The sequence below is a fragment of the Aquila chrysaetos genome, chromosome 5 (genome assembly GCF_900496995.4).
Source record: "Aquila chrysaetos chrysaetos chromosome 5, bAquChr1.4, whole genome shotgun sequence".
Classification (NCBI taxonomy): Eukaryota; Metazoa; Chordata; class Aves; order Accipitriformes; family Accipitridae; genus Aquila; species Aquila chrysaetos.
In genome coordinates, this window is record NC_044008.1 from 59,456,867 (window position 1) to 59,482,472 (window position 25,606).

The following is a 25,606-nucleotide window of genomic DNA, read 5'->3' on the forward strand; positions in this document are numbered from 1 at the left end:
CCCATCAAAAATTAGACTTATTTCCTTCTCATTTAAAACATTGTAATGTGTTTTGCCCTAGCTAAATGTGCTCTTGAGCTTTTATGTCAAAGTGAATCATGATCTAATGCTCACCAGATTAAATCTAAATGTTGCAGTATTTCCTTGCTAATTCTGGCTCTTCCCACTATGATAACATTATTTGTCTAGTCAGTTATGTGCGAGTGTGAATGAGAAGATGTAATTTTTATATGTATGCAAACACCCGTGGAAGTGTTGCCCAAGGAAATCATGCTCCAGTTGTGCTCAGCAGAGCTTGCCTTTAACTGCCGTCCGTCCTTTTTCAGATGCATAAAGAAAAAAGCTAAGTTGATAATTAGTTAAAAAGCATAATAAGATCCATGTCTATAAGGCCAGCGTGGCCCAAAAGACTTCTATTTGTGTGAATTTCTGGTACAAATGTTAAAGATCCCGGCTACTTAATTGGTTGCTAAGCTACACACCGAGAACATTTGGGTTAATGACCGCTGGGCCCAAAGCCGCCTGCTCAGCCGAGCGGGCCCTGAGTGGAAGAGACAGGCCTGGCCGGGCTGTCAGGAGCCGGCTGACACTGGCGGCCACCTGCGCTGCAGGGTTATTAGAACATTTCATGTCAAAGTGTTTGTGGCGTTGGAGCAAACAGGCCCAATTAACAGGCCTGAAAGCCCCTCTCCAGCCAGCCATCACTAACACTCCAGATAAAATTTGACATCTTCCCCCCTGCTCCCCCTGCCCCAAACTCCAATTAATTTAAATGGTTTTACTGAAGGACCATGGCACTGCTGAAAAGGCAGAGGACTTTGCTTGGGTAATCAGCTTAAATACCGGTCCATTTCCTGCCCTTGCTGCTCCAAGCTTCCCATTTGGGAGACATACATACTGTTTTTATTTTTAAATCTTTTTTATCTCCAATTTCCTCCAGTTTTTCTGATATGCCTTGTACAAGACTCCATTTCAAAGGGCAGGATGGTAAAGCCTGTAAACTGGATGCGGATGGGAACTTTTAAGTTCAATGTTGATTGCCTTTATTGGAAGGAAGGGGTAACGAGGGGTTTCACATGGAAGAGGTACATCTTCTCTGACAGTCAGAAACTAGTGATAATTAGGAAGAAATCTGCAGTTTCATTTATTTTTATACTTCTTAAACACTCTTGCCTAAATGAGCATTTTGCATCTCCTGCTGCAGCAGCAGATCAATGATTTTCTGAAGTTAAAAAAAGGTAACAGCTCATTGTGTACATTTTTGTTAGTATATTAACCTGAAGACATGCCAAGGTGTGTGTCAGTTGTAAGATAAGCTTTGAAATGCCAGTATTACAAGACCATGTATAGACAGAAGTTGTTACGGAAGGATCTGTGAAGTCAGTATGAATACATAGTTCAGCTTCTGCCAGTATTGAATTCTTCACTGTCATTACTCAAGTGAATTGCCATCAAGTGGAAGGGTGCTTCGCGGGGTCAGGGTCTTTACTCAGGTGAACAACTTGAGTATGTTTAATTTTAGGAGGGTGAGTAGTCTGTGGAAACATTCCTATGCTTCAAATTATGCGTGCACACAATTTTATTCCTGTATTCACCGAGAATTTTTTGTCCATCATACCCTCCTTCTTAAACTGATGGGGAAGTTCTGTTTTCTAGCAGGAGAGCTTGGGATCAAAGAAGTATCCTGCTTTTGAGAGTGTTTATTTCTTTTAAATGACCAGTATTTCTCTAACATTCTCTCTTTTTTTAATGAGCAGTAGCAGTTGGCCTTGAAGACAAACTGCCTTCCAGCCACAATCCCTTACCATGGCTGACACAGCGTGCTTTGGAAGCAGGTACATGGTGACCTCCACAGATGGCAGCCAGCAGCAGAAACACAGTTGGACCTGCAGCGATAACAGCACAACAAAAGTGAGTATATCATCCTCTTCGCAGCTGACATGCCAATCTCAGAAATTCCCTCCCAACCGTATTAGGGATCTGTCTAAAACTGTCACATGTTTTTATACTAGAGGCTGCAAGTGACACTATGCAGTAGTCAGAAAATTGTTCTTGGACACCGCGCAGATTTCTGGAGGCAGGTACATGTCACGTGTTAGGAGAGGTTCATCCTCTCCTTAAAGCCCAATTTAGGAACTGTGTGGCTGTTCTGGGATTTGCATGCTTACACGTGAAGCTTGTAGGTGTATGTGTGCACCCGCACACTGTGTATTTAGCCATCTCTGTTCAGGATCTAACTGAAATCTCCTAAGAAATGTTCAGAAGATACTCTGATGTTAAGGAGAAATGGTATGTAGGAAAATCAAGCTTTTTATCCCACCATTGTAACGGATCAATCTTTGTTTTAAAAGGAAGGGGCGGGGTGGTGTTGCTATTAATCGTATTTGTTGATTGGAAATGGCATTGAGTTCCACATCCAGAGTTTTCCTAGGTGTTTTGTAATCACAGCGCCTGGACTCAGCTCAGCTCCTACAAAGGCACTAAAATAAATTGACAGACATTTATTTACAAGGCTATTGCATACAGCACTTCCAAAACTAAGCTTAAGTAGCTAAATGGCAGTTAAGCTTTCTTAAACATTAACATGTTAACAGTAATGGTTAAAGTGTGATTTTCTCAGGGGAGGAGGGAAGATACTGTATTCTTTACCTCATGTCAGCAAAGCCAGTATTCACTTCCATCTATCCCAACCAGAAATGGATAATAGCTTTTCCTGACTGGATTTAATGGGAAAGACATACTCTGTTCCCAGGTTTTTGATAATTGAACAATTACTCTTTTTTATATTTTATTGATGTCAGCTTACACATTTGCTAGCATTTCTTTTTTAAAATGTTATCGTACTGTGCTGCTATTTCTCCAGTGCTGTTTTTCTAGCGTTGTTTAATGATGAATCACGAACATTAACTTTATATATGTGTAATGCTTTATATATATACACATATATATTTATATAAAAATCTGGGTGGTGGCAGGGAGAGACTTACTCTGTCTGCTCCATCTTTTGTTTTGATCTAGTTGCTATAGAAATACTAAGATCAATTTTGACAGAATAAAATACTACAAATTACATTGTCGGATTACCTCATTACAGAAGGCTGGCACTTTGGATTGCAACATTACTGAAATGAAAAGCGTGAACGCTACAGGAATTTCTGGTCTATGGAAAAATGTTATTTTTGGATTCTTCAGGAAGGCGTGCATATAAAACCACTGGTTCCCTGGTGAGTGACTGGTCCCTGAGACCAGTAGAACTTTCGTCTTAATTTTCGGTTGTGGTAGGTGACGTCATATTTGGCCATACATTTACTTTGAGCTGCAACTGGCATCTCACTGAAAAAGGCCTTCATGTTTTTTCTGTTAAACACTTAGGCAACTGATTTCTTACAGCAAGACTGATGGAATGAGTCTTTTTTCTTCCTTTTTAGGTGTCATCTACTACCTGCTATTGATACTACTAACATTGTTCTAGTGATTTTTCCCTCCCTGATCAAATAGGAAGTATTGCACTATGCCTTATGGTCTCAAAACTGTCTAATGTTAGAAACAACTGCCCTTTAGTTCATTAGCAGTGAAGGGCATGCTTTTAGAACAAGTGGCTTTGGGATGTAGTTTCACTTGCAGTGGGAGGTCTCTGTGCTGCATGGAGATGACTGTGAAATCTCAAGTTGCTGTGCGTTTCTTTTTCATGCTGATGTAACTTACACATGTTTACATGCAGATATGGGCCTTGCTTGAAGAAGTTTTGCAGTTTGAGTCAGAGAAGTGTCTTGTGCTCTAACTACTGGTAGAACTTTATTGCTGTGTTAGTAAAAGACATGTTTAGTACTAGATTTTATTTAGGAAACCATTTGTATGTTGGTATTATTTGTATACAGGGAGACAATCTGTGTGATTTGGCAAACAGTTTAGTCATTCTGTTTTTCTTCTAGTCAAGAATATTACTCTTGCTATATCTAATCTAGAGTTGTAAATTGCAGCAGAGGTACAAATCCAAAACAAACATTTTGAAGAATTTGAATGGAGTAGAGCCCCAATTTCCATTTCAGTACTCTCTCTGTTGTCCAATTTGTTAAACTCAAGTGGTCCCATGTGCGAGCAGCATGACTGCCAGAAGCACTCTCCAGCCATCTGCTTTTTTGGTAAGCCTTTGATTATTTCTTTGTCCATTTTTCTATCCAAAATTAGAACTGGCAACTCAATTGGTTGATTAATATTGTATTTTTTATAATTTAACATTTCCAGCTTATGGCTAGGAAATGGCAGCAAGGTAATAAAAAGCACAAGAAATAAACTTTCCTACTGAAGTCCAACTGTACTATGGTGGAGCTTTTTTACCACGTTGTTTCAGTCTTTCAGGAGTAGCAAGAGAATTGAATAGGAAAAGTTTTACGGTTTGAGGGTAATGTCAAACTGGAAGGAAGAGACATAGCAGCCTGCATTAACTTGATGAGCTGTCTTGGAAATGTGAAGAACTGCCAGGCACTGATAGAGGCATTTGCAATAGAGCTGAACTTAGAAGCTAGCACTGCATTTAAATCTGAACCAAACCATACAGTAGAGGAACAAAAGTTAATGAACCAGAAAGCTGGTTCAAAACCCTGTGGGAGAGGCTCTGATCTGTGTCCTACAACTGGATGGGGCATGTATCCAGATTGTCTCAACTGAAGCTTAAGTAGAGGTCCTGGCATTCTTCACCAAGAAGGGCTGAAGCCTGGTCCTGTGTTGGTATCTAGAGACAGAAGAGGTACGCAGGGCTAGAGATGCTATGGTACACCTCAGTGTACCGGCTATTCCTCCTGGTTCAGGTTATCAGAAGGAACCACTAGATCTTTTAGAGGCTGTGGTTCATTTGGGCTGACTTGTAGAGTTTAATACAATGGTGGTGAAGGGAAAGTTGGCTTTAAAGGTGGCAGCCTAGAGGACTCTGGAGCTTCAGTGCATGTTGTGGGCAGAGTCCTACTATGTTTGTGCGGCTTCAAGTTCTCAGCTTCAGTTCATAAGTGGCATCAATTGACAGAAACTGAAAGGTTTTAGATGCTTAATGAAGAAATTCTCCTGGACAAATGAATGCTGCAAGACAAGCAGAGGGTAAATGAGAACTCTAGATCATTGCCCTTGTATTTGCTGCATTTAACTACCTAATGCATGACATGGTGCTTTTGGATCTGAGCATGCTGGGTCTGTTCTAGATGGAAGCCAGAGAAGATAGTAATGGATGTGTCTTGTAATGCAGACTTGGCCAGAGGGATTGCATGATAAAGAATAACTTATTATAGGTTTGTTTGGGGTTTTTTTTTCCCTTTTTGAATAAATGGCATCAGAATTTTGGTCTGATCAGCAGCATCTTGTGAAAGTGCAACAGGTTTGCAGGCCAATGATGGAAATCTCATGTGCCACATGCAGAGGTTTGGTATTTCCAGCAGCCACTTTGAACTGCAGTGCTGACGGAGTGAGAAAGAGAAGGGCTCTTTCTTTGGTGCAAGCTCATGTTGTAAACTGTGCCATATTCAGATGTTACTGTTGGGGAGAATGGCTGGTCCCCTAAAACAACCTCTTAGTCCATACATTCATGCTTGCCATTTCTCTTACTGTGCAGACAAGGGGAAAATATTTCTTTCATGTCATAAACCACTCTGGAAACTTAACTCCCTTTGCATTTCAATTGCCCTCTGATTGTGTAGGAGACATTGGTTTTCACAGCAGTATTATGCAGAAAATCAGAAGTTCACAAAACTCTGGTGGTTTCAGGGATGCTGTTGAGGGTGGGCGGCTCTGACTTGGTATATCTGGCTGGTCTGCATCTCTTGACTTGCAGGCCACTAATGGCTAGCAGTGCTTGGAGCTGTCAGAATAGAGAAAAGGCAGGCACTGTTTCCAAATATACAAACGCTCAACACATAAAAAATATTTTTGTTTTAAATTATAATGGCGGGGGGGGGGGGAGGGGGAGGGAGAGGGAGAGGAAAAGGGAGTAATTTAGCAAGTGGGGATGTGGTGGGAGCCAGCCAGGCTGGGGTTTGCTAATATCTGAATGAGGCTGTTGAAAAATGTTCTAAATCTGTCGGAAAGTCCTGAAAGCTCAACTCTGCCCAGTTTAAGTTAGTGGTGACAGGATTGGGCCCTCTATTACTTTTTTATGTGCTGTTATAAATTACTTTCCCATATTTCCAAAGACATTAATGAATCTTTTCAAAGCACATTGTGAAATCATTGTATGTGTTACTTAAACTACTTATCCATATGTACAATAGGTTAATACAATATATGGGCTTTTTCTTTTTGTTTTGCTTTTGCAAAAAACTGGCAAACTAAAAAACTTTCCTCCCCTCCCCACTTTGATTTTTTCCAGGTAAAATGATGGCAGATGTACTCAGCTTAGTTTCATATAACATATTGCTTACTGGAAGAACGAATTTAGCTCTCTCCCCTTTTACTGTAAACTTGGTTTTGTTTTTTATCTATTTGTAATTTCCTTTGAACCATTTATAAACAGGTTAGAAATACCGTTTCATGCTATCTGACTCTATTAATAATCAGAGCTCTTTATATGGGTTCTTTAGGAATCTGTCAAGTAGGAACAAACTGTATGGTAAACAAACATCTCCAAACTCTTCCTGCTGCACAAATATTCACTGCATTGTTTTGTTATTCCTTAGAGCATTCTGGCTTTACTTAGAGTGTTATAGTTAGGGATTTAACTGCTAATTGTTATTTCCAGGAAGAATATTTTATTTTATTCCTTTAGGGTACAAAAAGAAGTAATTTTTGCAACAACATTGATGTTCCATTAAAAAAATTAAAAATGTCACTGGAAAATTGTAAGAGCTGGTGTTTTGATGACAGAGCCAGAAGACTGCTGGCTGGTTTGCCTGCTCGATATAGCAGAGCCAAGACAGTGATTCACTGTCACTGGACTTGATGACCTCCAGAGGTCCCTTTACACCTAAATTACTTTGTGATCCCATGAAATTGGAAGGTTCCCCTTGCTTTCCTCCTCGTGTCTGACTGCACACCCTCACCTCTTCCCTTGTGCTGTTCTGGCACTTGTATTCCTGTCTGAACAGATTCAACTCACTACACCTGCAGAAAACTAACCTGGGAAAGAAAAATAAGGCTTTCCTGTGCAGTTAGCAGGTCGAGTGTGCTCAGTGAAGGTCTGATAAATGTTGAAACCAGCATAAAGGAGGGGGCAGGATTGTGTGATGGGGAGTGGTGTTGGAAAAGAGGAGGGAGAGAAGGTTGTGGGACAGACCTTTTGGCAGCATTGAGCTGTTAGACAAGCTCAGCTGTGTTACTGTACTTATGTCCAAATAGGTTTGCTTATATCGGTGGCAGTTCACATCTCTTACTCTTCCCATTCAGGGATGTGTGGAGACAGTCCTCTTCCAGGACATGGTCTCCTTGATTTCATTATTCCATTTTAACCTGATGTGAACATACCCATATATGACCTTGTTATCACGACAACAGAAAACGTGAACTTCACTAGATTGGCTCAACCTGGCACAAGGAAGCAAGCAGCTGTGCTGGGTGCCGTTCTGCGGTTTCAGTGGTGAAGTTGGTTTAAGAAGTTTGTGGCTACTCATTTCCATCCATGGGAACACTGCAATTTGCTCTTTCCTCAGGCTGCAGCTTATCCCCTCCCTCTCATCAGTGCTGGTGCTCATAAGACCCCGTGAGCTGATTAACTTCTTCCATCCTGGTTAGTTTTCAACCAATGTAGTGAGTTGAATCAGTTCACTGCAGGGTCAGACAAGTACTGGAGCCAGCAGCACTGGTGGGAAGGATGAGACCATGGCTGAGGTGGCAACTGGCTGCTAGTTCAGCCCGTCTGGTTTAACCACACCATCAGGTGTTTCACTGACTTTACTTGCCAGACTGGCGTGTAGAGTAGATCACTATATGTTCTCTGCTAAAAATAACTCCCTGCTGTCTTTTGATTACTTGTTTTAAACTGAGAATTTGATCTCATTTGCAGTGCGCTCTTTTACATCATTGCATTGATGATAAATTGTAGTGAAAAGGCAGCCAAGGGCTGGGAATTTGTGAAAGCAATGTGTTTTAGGACTCTGCCACTGAAGTGATCTGGTCTGCTTCTGCATTTGCTAGTGATGATACTGCTTCTTTCTGTATCTGTAAAAATACAAGAGACTGTAAGAATACAATAGAGGATTTTTTTAAACCATTGCCTATAGGCTTGACCATCCTCCCGTGGCTAAAACTGAAAACTTACCCACAGCATCAGGAAGATGAAAATTTGATCAGTGCTGTCCTGGCTGAAAACAGCCCCATAATGTCCTTCTATCTTTCCAGAGATGGACTGACTCTTGTAACGTAAGGTGATAGAATAACCTAGAGAGATTTTTGCTGCATGGCTGGCAAGAAAGGGCAAGTGGAGGGCAAATGAAAAACATGAATTTTCAGTGTGGAGGGGCAGACCTTGGGAGGATTTGTGTGTACAAGTTACAGACCTTTAGCCCAGATTGTGAATTACTTTTCATTTTGGTGAGCAGTTGCTCACATGAGTACTCAATTAATTCCAGTGGGATCTCTCATGAGGGTAGCCACTTACCAGTAAAACTTAATTGCTCACTATGTAGAGTGCATGTTTTCTGCTTTGGTTTTGAATGTGGTAGTTTACTGGCAACTTGCAAAGTAGACTTCTCTTGTAAGGAAAAAATAGAGTTTACTTTTACAAATGTTCTACAGAAATTATGGTTTCTAATGCTTTTTGCATGTATATAACAATTCAGGAATTAAATATGAATCAAGACAACCGTAACATCATTTTTGAGCTGTAATGTTGTTGATAATAGTATATTTTCTGAATGCTAGCTTTGCCCATTGAGAGGTAAAGTGGATTTCAGACAGACAGTTAGCTGTTCCCTGTCTTATACCTCACACTCTCTTTTCATTCTCATGTAAACCACTGCCAGATCACCGCCTCAGGAAAGCTGCAGTTATTACTCGTATATCAGTTGGTAAAAAGCACTTTGGGCTCCAGTAGAATGAGAGCTGTAGAAAGAAAGAAGCAAGAAATCATTGATAAACTTATTTCTGTGAACATTGACAAACTTTGTCATTCACTCCACAAGATAAATATGTTGTGTTAAAGGTTTAAAATGTGCAGTTAATAGCTGACTGAGAGCAAGGGATGATGGTGGTATTTAAGACCTTGATGTTTTTATTATCTGTGTTTGCTTTGGGCCCATAAGCAACAGATAACTGGGGGGGGGGGGGGGGGGGGGGGGGGAGGAATTAGTGTTTTAATTTATACATAACTCTGGATATCTCCTTGGACAGAAAGATGGAAAGTTCCTGAATACTGTTGCAACATATGACTGCCTTGTGACAACACCGCAGTGTAGGGTGGTGTCACTACAGAAATGATCTCCAAGAAATGAAGGGGTTCAGCAGCGCAGCAATGAACATGCTTTTAATGCTTTCTTCCCCCTAAATGTAAAATTAAGGCACCCACTTTTCTACTCAGTTATGTGCTGCTTGGTGATAACCTTTTAATGAACTGTCCTGGATCTTATGCTTTCACCTGTTAAAATAAGTTAAATTTATTAAAAAAACAGTAACAATAACACCAAAACCATATTGTTTTAGGGCATGAATCTACCACTTCAATTGCATGAGCCTGTCAGTGAATTTCTGACACCAAGTTATGTTATTTAATGAGTGCTATTAGGTAGTTCTGTCACTTAATAGGATTGAGGGTTGGAAATGCCATGTAATATCACTTCACTGGAGAAAAAATCAACAAACAGCCCTCACTAAAAACCTCATGTCCCCTTTGATGTTGGTAAGACCTGCTGTCACTTCAGAAAGCAACCCGCCGGGGCTGTTTTCACAGGGCTACAGCTGCCATTTTAGGAGAGGCAACAGTTATTCTTGGCAATTTTACATTAAGGGCACACAAAAAAAAAATTCTCCCACCATCTGACTGAGAGTGAAGAATCATAGAATAGTTATGGCAAAAGGCCCTTTGCAGGCTTATGTCCATAAAACATCATCTAGTTCAAGGAAACGGGAATATGGACTCTGCACATGGCAAAAATGCTAATAGCCTTTATTGTCACGTGTTGTCATTTACACTTGGGTATCTCCTAAAATCCCTGGGTAAGTTCTGGGCTACCTTATGTACCATACAATTAGTGAGTGTCAGTTTTTGTCCTGAAGAATTGTTGACAGTCATGCAGTCATCTGTGTCTCTAGGTGTCCATCTGGTTGCCCTCCACACGAGCTGAGACTGCATCTTTACAGGAAGAAGTGTCGATGTGTTGTGGAAGAAAGTGGCAACGGCCTGGGGAAAGAAGGATGGAGACTGGTAGCAGAAGTTCTGTTTCAGATATTAGCTTGCAGGCTCACGCCACTGGGCAGCTTAAACCCACCAGAGGCATATCTCTTGGTGTTTTCCCCTGTAAAGAAAAAGTCCCTTTTCTGCTAAGAAAATTCCCCACCTCACTGGGAGAACAAACATCGACTACAAGTACTACTGAAGAGTGCAGAAAGAGGAAATACACTCCACTTACGGTCCTTGATGAACACTCTGGGACTGAGCATGGTTGGTGACACCGTTCTGTTTTGATCCAGAAGTCAAATTCTCACTTTGGTGCTGGTGTCCAAAATGCAGCAAAGGAGGTAATTTCCCCCTGCAGCAGCTGAGCAACTTAAGTGAGATTAAAACCAGAAAAGTTAGATCCCCTTGGAAAATTGAATGGAAAAAGATGTTTTGCCTTTCCCATCACTTCTACTTTCAGGTCCCCACGAAGGTTCTGGGGGTAAACATGCTTGCTGTTGGTACCATCGTGAGTTGTTCCACATGTCTTCAGATTTTTCCTTAACGTGAGCTGGGTTTGCTCCTGAACTGTGCAGAAGCCTTCTCTTTAAATTGCAGTTGTGCTTTTTGTGATCAACGTTATAGTTACAGAGTATTTTGGCTGTATGAGATTCTTCTGGGACTCTGTCCTGTGTTGTCTGAGCATATATAGAAGACAAAATAGCAGACTGATCTCAGAAAAGGAGTGGCCAGCAGCCACGACACTTTTGCTGGGCTGCATGTGTTTACAGGCTGTGGACTGGTGACTGGTACAGAGGATGGGTCTGTGTTCCTTAGACTTTGAATTTCGCATGGATACAACACTGTGTTAAGATATTTAGGATGCAATCAGTACCTTCTGGTGCCTGTGTGCAATGGCAAATAAACTCCCAAATCATCTGGAATAAGGGGAGCTATAACATTATATCCAAATCAGTTGTACTGGTTTGTTTCTGCTAAATCTACCAAAGTAGTGAGTAGAATGAAAAATGCTGGATAAATGGCGAAATATGTGTAATAAAATACCAATTAAAGACATCAAAAAAGCTTTTAAAAACATTGCTGGTGAGAGCTAGCTAGATTGATCGCATGTGAGCATATTGTAAGTGCCATGCATGTGTACCTAAAGACAAGGTAAATTCCAGAAGTGAAATACAGCTCCCCTGAAGTCCCCGAGAGAAGTCTCTCTCACTTCGGAGCAGTCAGGATTTCATCACAAATCCCACTGAGCCCATATTAGGCTAGATAGGCTGTATACAGTGGGAATGAAACAGTCATGTACAATGTATTAAATTTTTATAAAGAGCTGGAAGCTTGGTAGTAGATGTTCTTCAGTCCTAAGACATACTTATGGGGTTAAGATACACTCAACTTTTTCCTGTAACAAATCAGATTTGTCATTACTTGAATAAGTGCTGATAGAGACCTAGGGATAAGTTAAATCTCTACATAACTTCAAGAAATAATACCAGTGACAATGCTTCAAAAGTGACTTAGACTGCAATATCCTTATTTCTTCCCTTATGACAACTGTTTTCCAAATCCTGTGGCAGATTTTGGCAATGAAACTGGATCTAGGGATTGAGGGTCTTCCCAAGATTGGACTTTTTGCATTTAATTTTAGATTCTTCAGTTTTGCAGATCTTCAGGTGTGCTTTTTGTTCAAATTGTTGTGTGGCTGTTAATTAGTATGTGTCCAATTCAGTGTTTCTAAGTGGGATTTATGACTTGAGAAGAAAGTAGGTTATGCAAAAGATGGCTTTGGATTTGTCAAGAGTATTGAAAAGTGTGCGCTCTATTGCAGTTGAAGACACTCAAGTTGCATAAAAATTGTCCTGTGGGTCAAAATGATATATGCATATAGAGAAGGAAAGTGAAGTCCCAGGGTTTGAATCCTTAGTATAAAGAAGGTTTATTAAGTGCAGATCTTTTTTTGGACCTTGACAGTGGGATCTAAATAGAAAGTGCCCAGCTAAGCTTAGTGAAGCCCTGCTGGGATAGGTCATTTTTGGAATAATCCAAACATGACTTGGGCCAACTTTTTCTGTTCAGAAAGCTGCATAGGTCCCTGGTTTAAAACAGACCACTTTTTTAGGGATTTTCTGTGGAAAGAAGTGCAATGTTTAATCTCAGTATGAAATCGTTGCAGCGTTATACACAAATAGCTCCACTAAAGGGATATCCAGATTAAACATACACCTATTCCCTTTGATTTATTTAATTTCTTTTAGCATTCGTGGACCCTTGAAATCTCGAGGGCAAGTGGTTTCCCATTAGTTAGATGCTTAGACACAGAATAAGATGCAGAAATAAGTAAAGGGTGGTGTTTGCATTTGTCTCAGGAAAAGGCTGCCCAGCTGGACGGACGGGGTTAGTACTTCATCGCATCACCTAGCCGTGCTTACCCAAGAACTGCTGGCACAAAACCTTCTGCTTCCTTAGACAGTGGCCATTAATATTTTGACACTTGTTTTGTTTTTTTTGCATGAGAAAGCATTTAGTGTGTACAGTAAAACAAAACCACTGCCATGCAAGACATCACCCTGACGGGATCACCTTGATAAAACCACGCTTAATATGATTTCAGTTATGAAATACATTTTAATAAGGAGCTGAGATTTAGGTGTCCTTTGTTAAATTTCATCCTTGTACATCAGAGACTTCGAACGCTATATTGGTGCCCGCACAGCGTGTGCATACGGCTGTGTGCAAGGCAGTCTCACCTCCTGGGGAGGGATTGTCTGTGTGGGAAAGGCACGAGGGGGAGCCGTCCATCAGCCAGTGGCAGCATCGCTGAACCATGCCTGCACCTGTGTCTGAACACTGTCAAGGCTTTATTCCCTACCTCGTTTGGAAAAACAATTTATGAGATTTAAATGGGATTTTTAAAAGGGTGGCATGAGCTGATGTAGCTGAGGGGACCAATGGGAATTTGGGAGAAGGGAATATAGGCATATTCTGTTTCTTAAGTGAATAAACAAAAGCTGTAGAACCAAGCACTCCTGAATACTAACAATTATTTTCTTTTTAATCCCCATATTTCCTATGTTAGGGCATTTCTCTTTTGGAGTCTTCTATTTCTTAAAAAGATATACTGCTTTGGAAAAGTAGTAAAATGCCCAGAGTGCAAAATACACTTCTGCTCCCTCTCTCCCACTGGTAACTCCATGAAAACTCAATGATCACATATTGCAGCGAGGAGAATATCAATACCTGGACACGGTCCATCTGGTGTGTTCAGGCTGCAGACCGGCTGATAGCCAGTGCACATGTTGGGCATTGGGGGAACATGCTCTGCTCAGGTAGATGCATTCAAAAGCTGTTTTGAAGCTGCATGGGAGATAATTCTCAGATACAGTGAAACGAGGATATTTTCGCAAGCAATGGAATAGATGTAGTTTGTGGTGGTGTGTTGAGAAGGTGTTCACAAAAGCAATTGAAGAAGCTGTTGTATGGTCACTTCATTCTTAAATAAATGTCTGCTGTGAGCAAAAGGGAAATCCCATCCAACTCGCTTCTAGCCCCAGATGTTTGTTCCTGCTGCCTCCCTTGCCCCAGCATTAGTCTTCAGGGCAATGACCTGGATCAGAAAAGTGATCCAGCTAAAAACTAGCCAGATTATTCAAAAATAAAGAAATAAAAAAATCACCAACTTGGACTTAGGCCAGGCTGAAGTGCCTCTGCAACTTGCAGCTTGTAGGAGTAAAAGTCGGAACAGAACTGTTACAGTTTGCCCATAAAGATCTAGGAGGGAGCCCTGCTAAGAAATGAATCATGGGAAGTTCAAAAGCTGACTTCTTTCCCCCAAAGAATCTACTCCCTGCATGGGCAACTTTGCCAAGACGAACATCTGAAGTCTGTGTGTGCAGCCATTCACCAGTGCCGTTTCTTCTATGTGGGAGCTTCTCCCTGCTTCAGTGCATTAGCATTTTTTTCCATGGGCACAGGCTACGAGAGACAGGTTTCTTCACATTCTACTGTATCTGCATGAGAACAGCCTTCAGGAAGAACGCCGAGACACCACAGACTTCATATGTAACAGCTTTGGTGTGGGAACCGTGATCAACAGCTCTTTAAGGTTTTGGCTGGCTTCCCAGTTTTCTGGTGTTTCAGTTCTTGGGATGTCCTTGCACAGAAGTTGGAGGCGATTTATAGCTTGTGTATTGGGAAACAGCATTAGCGTAAATGGTTTTTCCTAGATAACCAGAAAATTTGGAGTCTTCTGGGACTTTTGGATGGAAAGACTTTAGATATTTATTCATTTTTCCTTTTGAAGCAACATGGCAATGCTTCCACTACTTGTATCCTAAGTAGGAAGCATTTATGTTTTGGAAGACTTCTGTTTCATACATTCTGTATAAAAGAAACAAAAAAATGAATTTGAACCTCCATCTCCTCCCAAACATCCCTGACCGAGCATATTAATGGACTGTTCTTGATTTTAAAAGATACACGACTGATCTTTTTAGTTGTGCTGTAACACTGAGGTTCTGGCTACTAAAAATGCAGTGTTGCTTCCAGATGCTGACGTGCAGTATTGATGACTGGTAGTGAGAGACCCCGAGCAGAGGAGGACTTTTCGTAAGACAGAGCTGTTAGCGTGAGACTCCTGGGTCCATTCCAGTCAGCCTGCGTGATATTTCCTCTGGAGTTTCAATCGGATTAGATATTCATCTTCTCTTCCTGTTCCAAACTGTTGTTTAGTGTTGATGTGTCCTCTTAAACCGTTGCCAAATTCCAGCACAGTGGTGGTGAAGCCAGTCCTACATTTATGCTGGGATTTTCAAACTTCTGGAGTTTAACCCTTTGTCTCCATTGAAATCAGTGGGACATATGCACCTAAATCTCTTAAATGGCTTTGAGAATTCCAGCACTGCAGCAACTGAAAGGCCAAGCTCAGGACCCTGCAGCAGCTCTGAACCTGCTTCCAGCCTATTCCCCTCTGCAAGATGCAGAGTGAATATTTATAATCTCTTTGGGAATGCCTGGGATAAGCAAACTTACTCCAATGTTTGTGAGGTAGTTCGAAATGAGATGCATGAAATAAAAATCTGCCTTCGCTGCTGTTGCTGCAGGGTGGATGAGGAGGGGGTCTCTCCCAGCCCCTCCACACAGCCCAGTGCGGAGTGGGGAGCTGCCCCCTCCCTGCCTAGGTTAGAGTCACGCCTGGGGGCAGACACACACCAACCTGCACCTGTGTAGGAGCTGCCAGTGCTGCGGGAGCTGGCACAGTTTCTCTATCTGAACAAACTAAATCTTGGTGATACCTGTGATTTCCTTTGCTAGAGAAGGTAACTGGAGCCTGCCCTCAGTTCCCTGGCAAAGTCTGGAGCTTTGCCTTCCAAAAGGGGTTGTGCCTTTCAATTTTCTGCATTGTTCACTGACCTCTACACTGGAATAGCTGTTCCAGCCCTTCTTTTGGCTCCCTTTTGAAGGGAGCATGACTGGAGCAAAATGACTGGCGCACTGGTAAGTGAGCGAAGAGTGCTGTGGAGAAGTTGTAACGCTGTAGTATTTGAAGATAAAGTGAGCAAAAGAACATGCAAATGGCTGTCCTGCATCTGACCAGAGGTCTGTCTAGTCCAGCAGTCTGTGTCTGAAAGGAACTGAAGATGCGCAGACTTGCTGCTTTTGCAAGGTACATGAATTCTCCATTCTTGGAGACAATCCTATGGCAAACATTCTGAATATTTAGCAAATTCTGGATATTGTTCGGATATTCTTGAGGAGGTCAATTATATCAGGTAGACTGCAAGCCAAATGTCCTTTATCCTAAATACAGCTAGGAAAAGGTTAGGCATATGACACAGCTCTGGTTATTCAAATGCTTTTGTTACTTGCAGTCTTTGTGAACTGTTCTTCTGACTGCCACAAGGTATTTCACCAAGACTTTGTGCCCATCTGAACAGGCTAGGGAGAAATTTAGAAAGTGCTAAGAGAGGCAAAATTCTAAATACTGTATTAACAAAAATGAATATTAAATGTTATAATGCATAAGTATTTCACATATATGCTTTTGATAGGTCACCATATACATGACTGGGTATATAACGACTAATTAAAAACCTAGGGCTGGGGGTTAATTTTTCTCTGGAAATGTAAGTGGCAAAAATGTTTCATAAATGGCTATTGTTTTCTAAAAGGACCAGATTTCTTGTGCTGTTTTGGTTTTTTTTTAAATCCTTGGAGATATAATATATACATACACCACACTTGGTTATCCACATAGACTTCATTTATTTGTGTTTGCCTGCTTCGTGCAAACTCATTACTTGCCAGTAAAGTCCTCTGTTGACACAAAAAGACACTGGGGAAATATAAATTTTTTTACAATAAAGTCTTGTATTCATGTAAAATGTTTCTCACTGGTAAACCAAAATAAAGAACCCAGAAACACTAGCATGCAGAAGTTCACAGCTTCTTATATGGTACATGTGCCATAGCACAGGGGACTCTGTAGCCACATAATGAGGAACCTAATACATTTTAAAAATCTAATGACAGGACCAATGGCTCAATGACTTTGAAACCCTTTTAAAACTCATTGTCTGAGAGTGTGAGGATGACTAACTGTAATAAGCTGTGAAATGTTTTTACCTTTAGAATAGTATGTGTTGTTCCTTTAAGTTCAAGCCTTTGATTTATTGGAAGGGCTCTGCTGATTTCTAAGGCGGGGAGTTAGGAGTCAAAATGGAATTCAAACTTTAAACTTGGTAAAGGACCTCTGTCTACAGAAGCATTTTGCAATAAAAAAATCCCTGAAAACAAACAAACATGAAAAACCTCCCCCAAATCCTCAACCCTTTGCATGGAAGACATGGCAGCTTTTGCTGTAGTTGTTATCATGACATTTTAATTCCAAATAGGACTGCATCCTTCTGTTACTGTTGCTTGGGAAGCACCAATGTGGATATATTCTGTAGGGAAAAAAAATAAAATCTGTGCTAATGTACCTCTGTTGTCAGTGTGTAAAATGCTAGTTGTGGATAAAGCTCCTTTACTCCTTTTTTTCCTGGCCTCAGAAAGACTAGACTCTTCTGCTTGTTTCTGCATGGCTGTGTGAAGAAATGACCATGGAGAAACATGTGTGAATGAGCTTCACACAGAAATCAGGTCCAGGGTCATTTTCTTCTCTGGCAGGTCTGCAATTTGGGGCCAGCTTTGAAGAAATCCTGTCTTTTGCACATGAGCATAAGTCGCAAAGGGAAGCATTTCGTCAGGAGACAGAGGCATTTTTTCCACTGGAGTAAATTAAAGCATAAATTAAAGCAGCCTCAAGGTGCATCCGTGTGCTTAGTAACACCTCGGAAAGGCTTAGTGATCGTAAACTCATAGAAAAACTGAGTCTGGAAAGATCTCTGTAGGCCTCGAGTTGAACCACGTACTCAGAGCTAACTTCCAAGCTAGATGAAGTTGTGCAGGGTATTACTAATTGTGTTTTGAAAAGCCAAAGCTGGAGATTATTTTATAACCTCCCTGGACCCTGGACCCTGTTCCAGCGCTGAGCCACTGTCATTGTAAGGAACTTTTTCCTTATGTCCAGGCAGGATTTCCCATGTCATGCTGTTGCCTCCTGTCCTTTTACTGAGCACCTCTGAGAACCGTCTGGTTCCATCGCTTCTCTCAACCTCTCAGGCAGGTGAAGAGTGCAGTACGGTGTCATGTCATCCTTCTCTTCCTCAGGCTGAACAAGCCCTCAGCTTCTCCTTGACAGCCCCAACCAGCTTAGTGGCCCTCCGCTAGAATCTTTCCAGTTTGTTGATGTGCAAATGTATCACATCATATTCCAGAGGGCGTATTGTCATCCTCTCATTGTCTGTGTGCTTGCTATAACTTTGTTTCCTTCTGCCACAGCCAGTATAAAAGGTGTGCTGCTTCTGCTCCATGGCTTCTACAGGTTGTCTCAGCTGGGCTGTGGGAACTGTACTTGAGGGTGCTTTTGATCTGCAGATTGAAGTGCTCTGTTAATGTCACATGCATGGGGTAAGTCAGAGAGCTCCTGCCTACGCAGAATGCTCAGGGTGATTATGGTTTGTTGCGAGGCAGGGGAGTCCCTTAACTGTGGTGGGAGTTAAGTAAACATACCAGGGTGAGAACAGCCCCGTTGCAGGCAGAGCTATACTGACTTGAGCATTCACTTGTGCAGGCTGTGAATGAGACCTGAAAAAAATGCCATTCAGAAGGAAGTCCTCGCTGTCTCAGAGGATTTTTCTAGCCGTTGGACTATTGTCACATGCATATGAGTTGTGCCTAGCCTGAAGATACAGCATTAATTCAGGTGTTGCCTCAAAAGCTTTGAATCATAAAAGAAAAGAGATTGGACTTTCTCTCCCTCTTCTTCTCCCTTGAGTCTGTGGCTGACAGCTTAAGTGATTCTTCCTATCCTCGAACATCCTTTTCCAATTCTCCTCAAAGCCAGAATAAATGCTGTACTTTTAGCATCATTTGGGAAATGTACTCCTAACACAGAGTTTAGATTCTAGCTGAAATTAAACATCATTTCAGTTCAAATCCCTTTTTTGGTTGTGAACCAGGTATTCCAACTCAAATGGGAGTACCAGAGTGCTGAGAAGGACGTGAGGTGTATTTGATGACCGATGCCTGAGTTCATAGCCCCTTTCCCCTGACTGAGGCTCTGCTCTAATGCAGCAAGGTTGGGAGGATCCTCATGTAATATAGTGCACACACTGTTCTGGAGCCGAGCACGCTACTCACTGCTAAATTTACAGAGAAGAAAGGCACTGCATGCCAAAATTACATAAATTCTGCTGGTTTCCTCTAGACTAAACCTCATATTCACTAGGTGTGATTACCTCATGCTCACCTCTGCACCTGGGGAGTATACAAGGCCAACAAACAGACAGGCCGAGCCAGAAGAAAGCTTCCTGGTTCCTGAAATCACTTTGCTTATTCAGTGAAATAGTGTATGCGCGGTGCACAAGTTCACGGTGGGGGCACATGTGGTGATTTGGAGGTCTGCGTTTGTTTATTGTGCAGGTCAGGCTCTCTAGCACTGACCAAAATGAGGTCTGCTTGCTGAAAGGAACCAAGGTGTGCTGCACAACGTGGTTCTGAGCGAAGGGGCAAGAGCCATTGCGTATGTCCCAGCTTCTGTAGGACAAACACGCAGCAGAAACCCCGTTTTGCTAACATGACTCTTGTTTTATGCTGCTGTGGTGGTGCACAAGCTCTGTTTCCTGCTCACATCTCCATCTGCACATGGGGAGTCCTGTTCACAGGGGCAGATGAGACAGGAGGTTTTCTTTAATGAAGGCCGGCTGGTGTTGGTAGAGAATAATGACCAAGTCAGGCAAACCTTGTTAGTTACAAGAAGTGCCTTTTCAGCCCAAACAGGCATTTTCACAGTCATTTTTTGTTTGTGTTAAAATTTGTTTTTGCAAATGACAGCTTGATAGATTTTCTTTTTAAATCAAAATAACTTTTCAAGAAAAAACAAGAACCCATTTACCTTCCATTAAATAAAACTTACTGTCTTCCTCAGCTGTTCTGCAAGCTTAAAGGCAAAGGCGTGACTACTCTTTATATGGAACAGAAAGATAATCTCTAATAAGGACCACTGTTTTCATTTTTATCTGCTCCATTTTTGCAAGGTATTTCGAGCTGAGTGATGTCAGAGGCAGTGGGAAATCAGGTTGGGCTACAAGACTTGCTGTCTTTAGGGGAAGCACTGCAAGACTGTCTCTGAAAGCAACAAAATACTCTGAGTGTATCCATAGAGTCCTATATCCAGGTGGCATATTCTCCAGAGCTTTGCAGCTTGCCCAGCCACTCTCTGGTGGTGACTGGAAGATGCATGGTCCCTTCACACTTGTGACACCAGTTCTCTAACGCTCTGCATGTTTGGAAGCTGGTTTCCCAAGGAAGAGTTGTTTTTCAGGGTCTCATTTGTTTGTCTGTGTATCTGTCTCCCTTGCTCTTAAATGCTGAAGCTGTTCACCAAGGAGACTTTAACTTAATTTTTAACTCAATTTAACTCAAGTTTTGTGATACAAAGAAGCTGCGCTGATGAGGCAGACGCCATAAATGTTTTGGCTATGACGTAGTCTCACACCTTGCTAGACACCCGAGAATCCACATGTTAGTGAGGCATTGTAACGTCTCGACCACAGGCTGTGTCATAAAACAAAACCCATCCAAGTTTCCTTAATTCCAGTGCTCATGAACTACTGGTTTTACTTTCACCCGTCTGCCTTCCCGGTTATTGCTCCTAAACATTTTTGCCACACCCTCCTTCTCTATACTCTTTTCAGTCCTTCCTGGAAATATATCTAAGTCATTAATTAAATCACTTAATGGGAGCATCAAGATAGTTACAGGATATAATGAGTGATCCTATTACCGTGACCGTTGTCCTGCCTTCCCTGGTCCCCACCCACGTCTTTCATTTTTGCTCCTCTGGCCTGTTGTATCATGTCTCCATGGAAGATTACCATTTCAAGGCAAAGACTGTGCCATTGTTTTCTGAGAACCACCCAGGATAGCTAGGGGAGCTCAAGTAATAATAACTATTATTAATAGTGTGGTAGAGGATGGAATTTGGCTGCTGGATCCTTTTTTTGGGGGGGGCCTTTATGCTGAGATATGTTGCTATGCTTCAGTGTATACTTGCCCTTGGAAAACACAGAGCAGATGGACTTTTCCTCAGTTTTTAATGTTCCTGATCCTGAAAATATTTTTGAGTCAATGTAGCTTGAAAAACCTCATTTGAAATTAACTCCTCCTATCTCCGTGGCAGGTATGTCTGTCCCTAACTGGATCTGCCACTAGATTAACTCAAGCCAGTGTTTGGATGAGCAGCAGCATTGGGAGTCCTGGCCCAAGAACTGCTAAATGACGATCGTTCAGAACAAGTGTATTTTCTTGTTCATAAACTGCTTGAAGACAAGTGAGAGTGAGAGAGACTGAGTGAGTTGAGACATAGAGGTGCAGAGGTGTGTGTATATGTACCACTGTTCCTCAAGTCTTGCCTACCCTGGCAAGCAAGAGTATTTTTACATAATTGACTTAATTAGCCCAATCGACTAGCGATTGCACAATAAACTGAATATACAAACTTTATTCTAGAAGAATGAAACTGTATATGTTAACTTGGTTAACAGCTTTTCTTTAGTCACCTGCCAAACACTTGATTTGGTTTATATCGTGACTTGATAAAGAAATGACATCATTAATACAATAATAACAAATCATTTCTATGTAAATCAGTTGACCTTCTACCTGGATCATTTTAATGATTGCCCTCCAGCTCACTTTTTCTTTCAAACAGCATCTTCACATCCAGTAATAACCATTCATTTATTTCTGATTGCTTTGGACTTGATAAAGGAAACAAAAAGGGCAGAACCCTTCAGAAGTTTCAGGATCCAAACAAATTAATTATTGTATTGCCTTTTATCAGGTTCTTGCAGTTTTGTTTAATGTTTATCATTTTAATGTTGTTTTTTTTCCCTGAGTTTTTGAGGTTTGGAATACAAAGTATTCTTTTATCTTTGTTAACATTTTGCAATACCCCAAATATTTTATGCTTTCTATAGAAAAGCAACATCTCTCACAGTTCAAGTCATCTCTTCATTAAAATATGAGGTTTGCAGTATCATCTGAAGTCAGATGAAATTTGACTTGAACTAGTACATCCATTGGGGAGAGTTTCCTATCAGCTGTGACTGGAACTGAATCTTTTGACCTCTTTTCCTGACTATGCCTTTAAGTCACTGTCTGGTTGTTGTAATTAACTTTTTAGCACTTGCCTGCAAAACAGGCATGATTATTTTATCCTCACAAAGGAGTGTTAAGAAGCTTAATTAAACCGTGCCTTTAAAGTATTTTCCTTAATACACTACAAAAGATTAGTGTGTTAATGTATATCACATGCATTACGTATAAGTAGCTTTATACCAAGAACATTAAGTGAATGTATACTTTGGAAAAGGCCTTTGTGTGCATCTCCACTCATGGCAGTATTTTATGTCAACTCACTTGAGTCAGAAACTTAAATATAGTAATTAGTATCTTTTTGTGCCTGAAAGCCAAAACTCCACAATTAACAATAATGTGCAGGTGATAATTAAGCTTATTCTATATCCTGTGTCTAGCAGCTGATAATATGGACAATCTGAGCTGCCTGGTCATAGCTGATATTTTAGGGAAGGGCAGTGAGGAAGCTAAGATTGTTTAAAAAAAAGATGATGTAGTCATGCAGGAATGCAGTCATCTGAAAAGTACCTATGATAGATGGGGAAAAAATGCTTCATTCTTCCATAACTAGGTCTCTCTAATGGTTCCCTATGATCAACATAACACATGTCAAAAACTGAGTTTACGTGGACCAAGACTTGGCAGGTTTTACTGCCAAAGCATCAGCCATCTAGTGATGTGAAGAGCTGGCAAGGTGCTCAGGCTAGCAAGGCAGCCCACACTTAGGTGATAATTTATGGCTACCTGTAATCTCATCTAAATAGAAACCATTCATATTCTCACTAGGGAAGCTAGAAATGACCAGACAATATGAGTTCAGCCAAACCAAGACTTCATATAACTTTACAAAAAGCAAACGCTTTCTGGTACTGACATTAACAATGATATGGGCTCTTAAAAAGTGTTCGCATTTAGGTTTTATTTATTTTAGTATTGTTTGCTTGTGTAATTTCAGAAACTGGCAGTTTATAAGAGCTGAAATAGAGTTTTAACTCTTGGACTTTGATTCTGTTTATTTAAAGCATAAAAAAGACTCAGGACCAGCCCAAGTCAGCACAGTGCCATGCAGTGGTGTTTGTGCACTCCGAGCGGGTGACTTGCTGATAAGTCCAAATGTGCGTGATACTGAAATTATTAGTCACTGATGCTATCTATCATGGTGCTGCAGAATTCATGCAGACGTTCTCCTTGCCCCACCCCGTGGTTTGGCATCGGTCTGCCCTTCCCTGGTGTGCTTCTGCCTCCGCTCTGGGAGGTAAAGTGGGTGTTGGCAGGGTAGGCATGGGCCACATCCACTAGGCTGGGGATGCTTTTCCCTATTCTCAGCACAGGGCCACAGCCGATTAGAGCTAGCATGTGCAGGAGGCAGTGAACTTGGGAAGATCTTGTGCTTTGGGAAAAAATCTGGTAATCTTAAGCGAGAGCAAGGGTTGATCTAAGTCCTTCTGATACTGGGACTGTAGCACCTTGCATGTATGAAGTCTTCCAGGGACAGGTCTGAGGCCTTCTGTGAGATCGGATAAGATCACCAGGAACAGGCTGCTAGAAAGGAGTAAGAAAGAGTTCTCCATTCACAGGTCCTCGTTCTCCTCGTTCAAAGATTTAATATTCCCACAGCTGGCGGTGTAAAGAATTCAAATGTTATTGCCTGACACTGAAGTTAACAGATCCAGGTTGAGAATCTACGTTTTCCTCAAACCTGATTTATTCATGTGCTGAGATCAAGGATTCCACATGAAATTCTCCTAATTCTGTGGGTGCTGACGTCTAATTTTGGCCTGAGCTGTTCTCTGCTCCGCCTGTTGGTCTGTATGTGCTGTTTATCTTTGCACATATGCATAGTTATACATTATTATTTATGAATGTTCTTCATTACCCTCCTGAAGAGAGTGCAATACTGTAAGGGGACAGAGACTCTTTATTCTTTATATACAGTAATACAGTACAGCCTTTAGGTATCACTGAAACTCAGATCATTAATTCCAGTGAGGAAAACTGCATTTGTTTCACAATTGCTTGTGTTTTATTAACTTCTCGTTTGTGGACCAGCAGGTTCAAGTCTTCTCTCCTCTTTTTTTTTTTAAAGTTTTCTTTTTTTGTAACTGTTAAGCAATTCCACCTGGAGATGTGAAAACTTCACAGGCTATAAAGCTTACATCCTGCAAATCTCCCTATCCAATATTAAAAACATCTAAAGGAGGAGAGGCACCATTGAAATATTTTGAGTTATGTTTAGGAATGAACACAGGGATTGGATTTGTTCAACAAAATAGTCTTTGCGGTTTCAGGAATGGCCCAATGAATGAATCTCAATGCAGTGGAAGTATGGAAAATACCTTTTACCAGATAGTGAGGTGAAACAACTTCTTTAAAACTGTTAGTAGAGTTAAGGCCATGTGAAAAACATCTTAAAAGCAGAAGGGACAGTGGCAGCTGCCACTGCCTTTTGTTAATTGTGGAAGTCCTTCTCTCCCACCGATGACCTTTGAAAAGATGCTTTTCCTTGCAAAGAGGAAACATCTGTTTCTCATGTAAGTTAATACTTAACCTAAGATACACACTAGAAACACCTTATCAAAAATTAGATAGAGGCAAAGACTGGAAGGCTTGGTTTATGCATCCATAGTGGAAGGAAGGTGATACTTTCAATCAAGTAGAAGAAAGTTGATCTTGGGTTGAAAAATACTGTATAAGAAACATGGGAACATTTGTGTGTATGTGTATATGTATGCCTATGTGTGTAATTAGTAACTGTTTCTAATATGTTATGTTTTTGGAAATGCTAGCCTTTGCATTATTAGTCTCATCCTCATTTTTGTTTAAGATGCTTGAGAGGGTAGCCATGTTACATTGAGTTTAGTACTTGTTTCTTGTTAACTTGCAGAAAAATATTCTAGTTACACTTCCAAACTCTTTTATACTACACCGGCCGTCATACCACCCATAGTGTGGTGCTCCTGTGGTTCTTTTTTAAGATAAAGATGGAATGCTAAAGCAAATAACTATCTGAAGCAAATCTACAGAATATCCTAGTTCATATAGCAGGCTTATATATCTGCTTGATGAGCAATGAAAACCTAAGTCTGATGTCATATGAACATTGTGAGAGGAGTGAAAAAGAGCATGTGAGTGCATAGTTGTATTATTGAAATATCACCATGTCTTTGCTTAAATGTAGGCAGCAGTATGTGGAGTTTTGTGGTTCTTTATGCCTTAAAGGAAAACCTTATAACTTGTTTTCCTGCGTGTTGCCATAACACTTTGTATCTTAGCAATAAATATTGGGTAAATTTAGTGTTATCTCAAGAAATTTGTGCTCCAGAGATTTACTGTTCCACTCCCACAGTACCTTTAAAGCCCACATCAGTAGTAGGACAGCAGTTCCTGGCCTGCGTTAGGACCAATTTACCTCATTTCCTCTGCTTCAGCAAAGTGAGATTGAAGAGGTTAGAAAAATAACAAACATAAAAACTGGAGGAAAGCGATTGCCAACCTCTGTGTGTAACAGTCTCCAAGTCACCTCGCAGAACAAGCCCAAAGGGTTCTGCTCAGCAGAGGTGAGGG

At 41.1% G+C, this 25,606-nt stretch overlaps 1 long non-coding RNA gene across 2 annotated transcripts in view; it reads left to right on the plus strand.

Moving 5' to 3' along the window:
* Positions 1-3,219, plus strand: part of LOC115341843 — a 47,748-nt gene extending 44,529 nt beyond the window's left edge. For both annotated transcript variants that reach the window (XR_003923540.1, XR_003923541.1), the window contains exons 2-3: positions 1,758-1,911; positions 3,095-3,219. This is a non-coding gene — a long non-coding RNA (uncharacterized LOC115341843). The remainder of the gene's footprint in view (positions 1-1,757; positions 1,912-3,094) is intronic.
* The last annotated feature ends 22,387 nt before the right edge of the window (positions 3,220-25,606 follow it).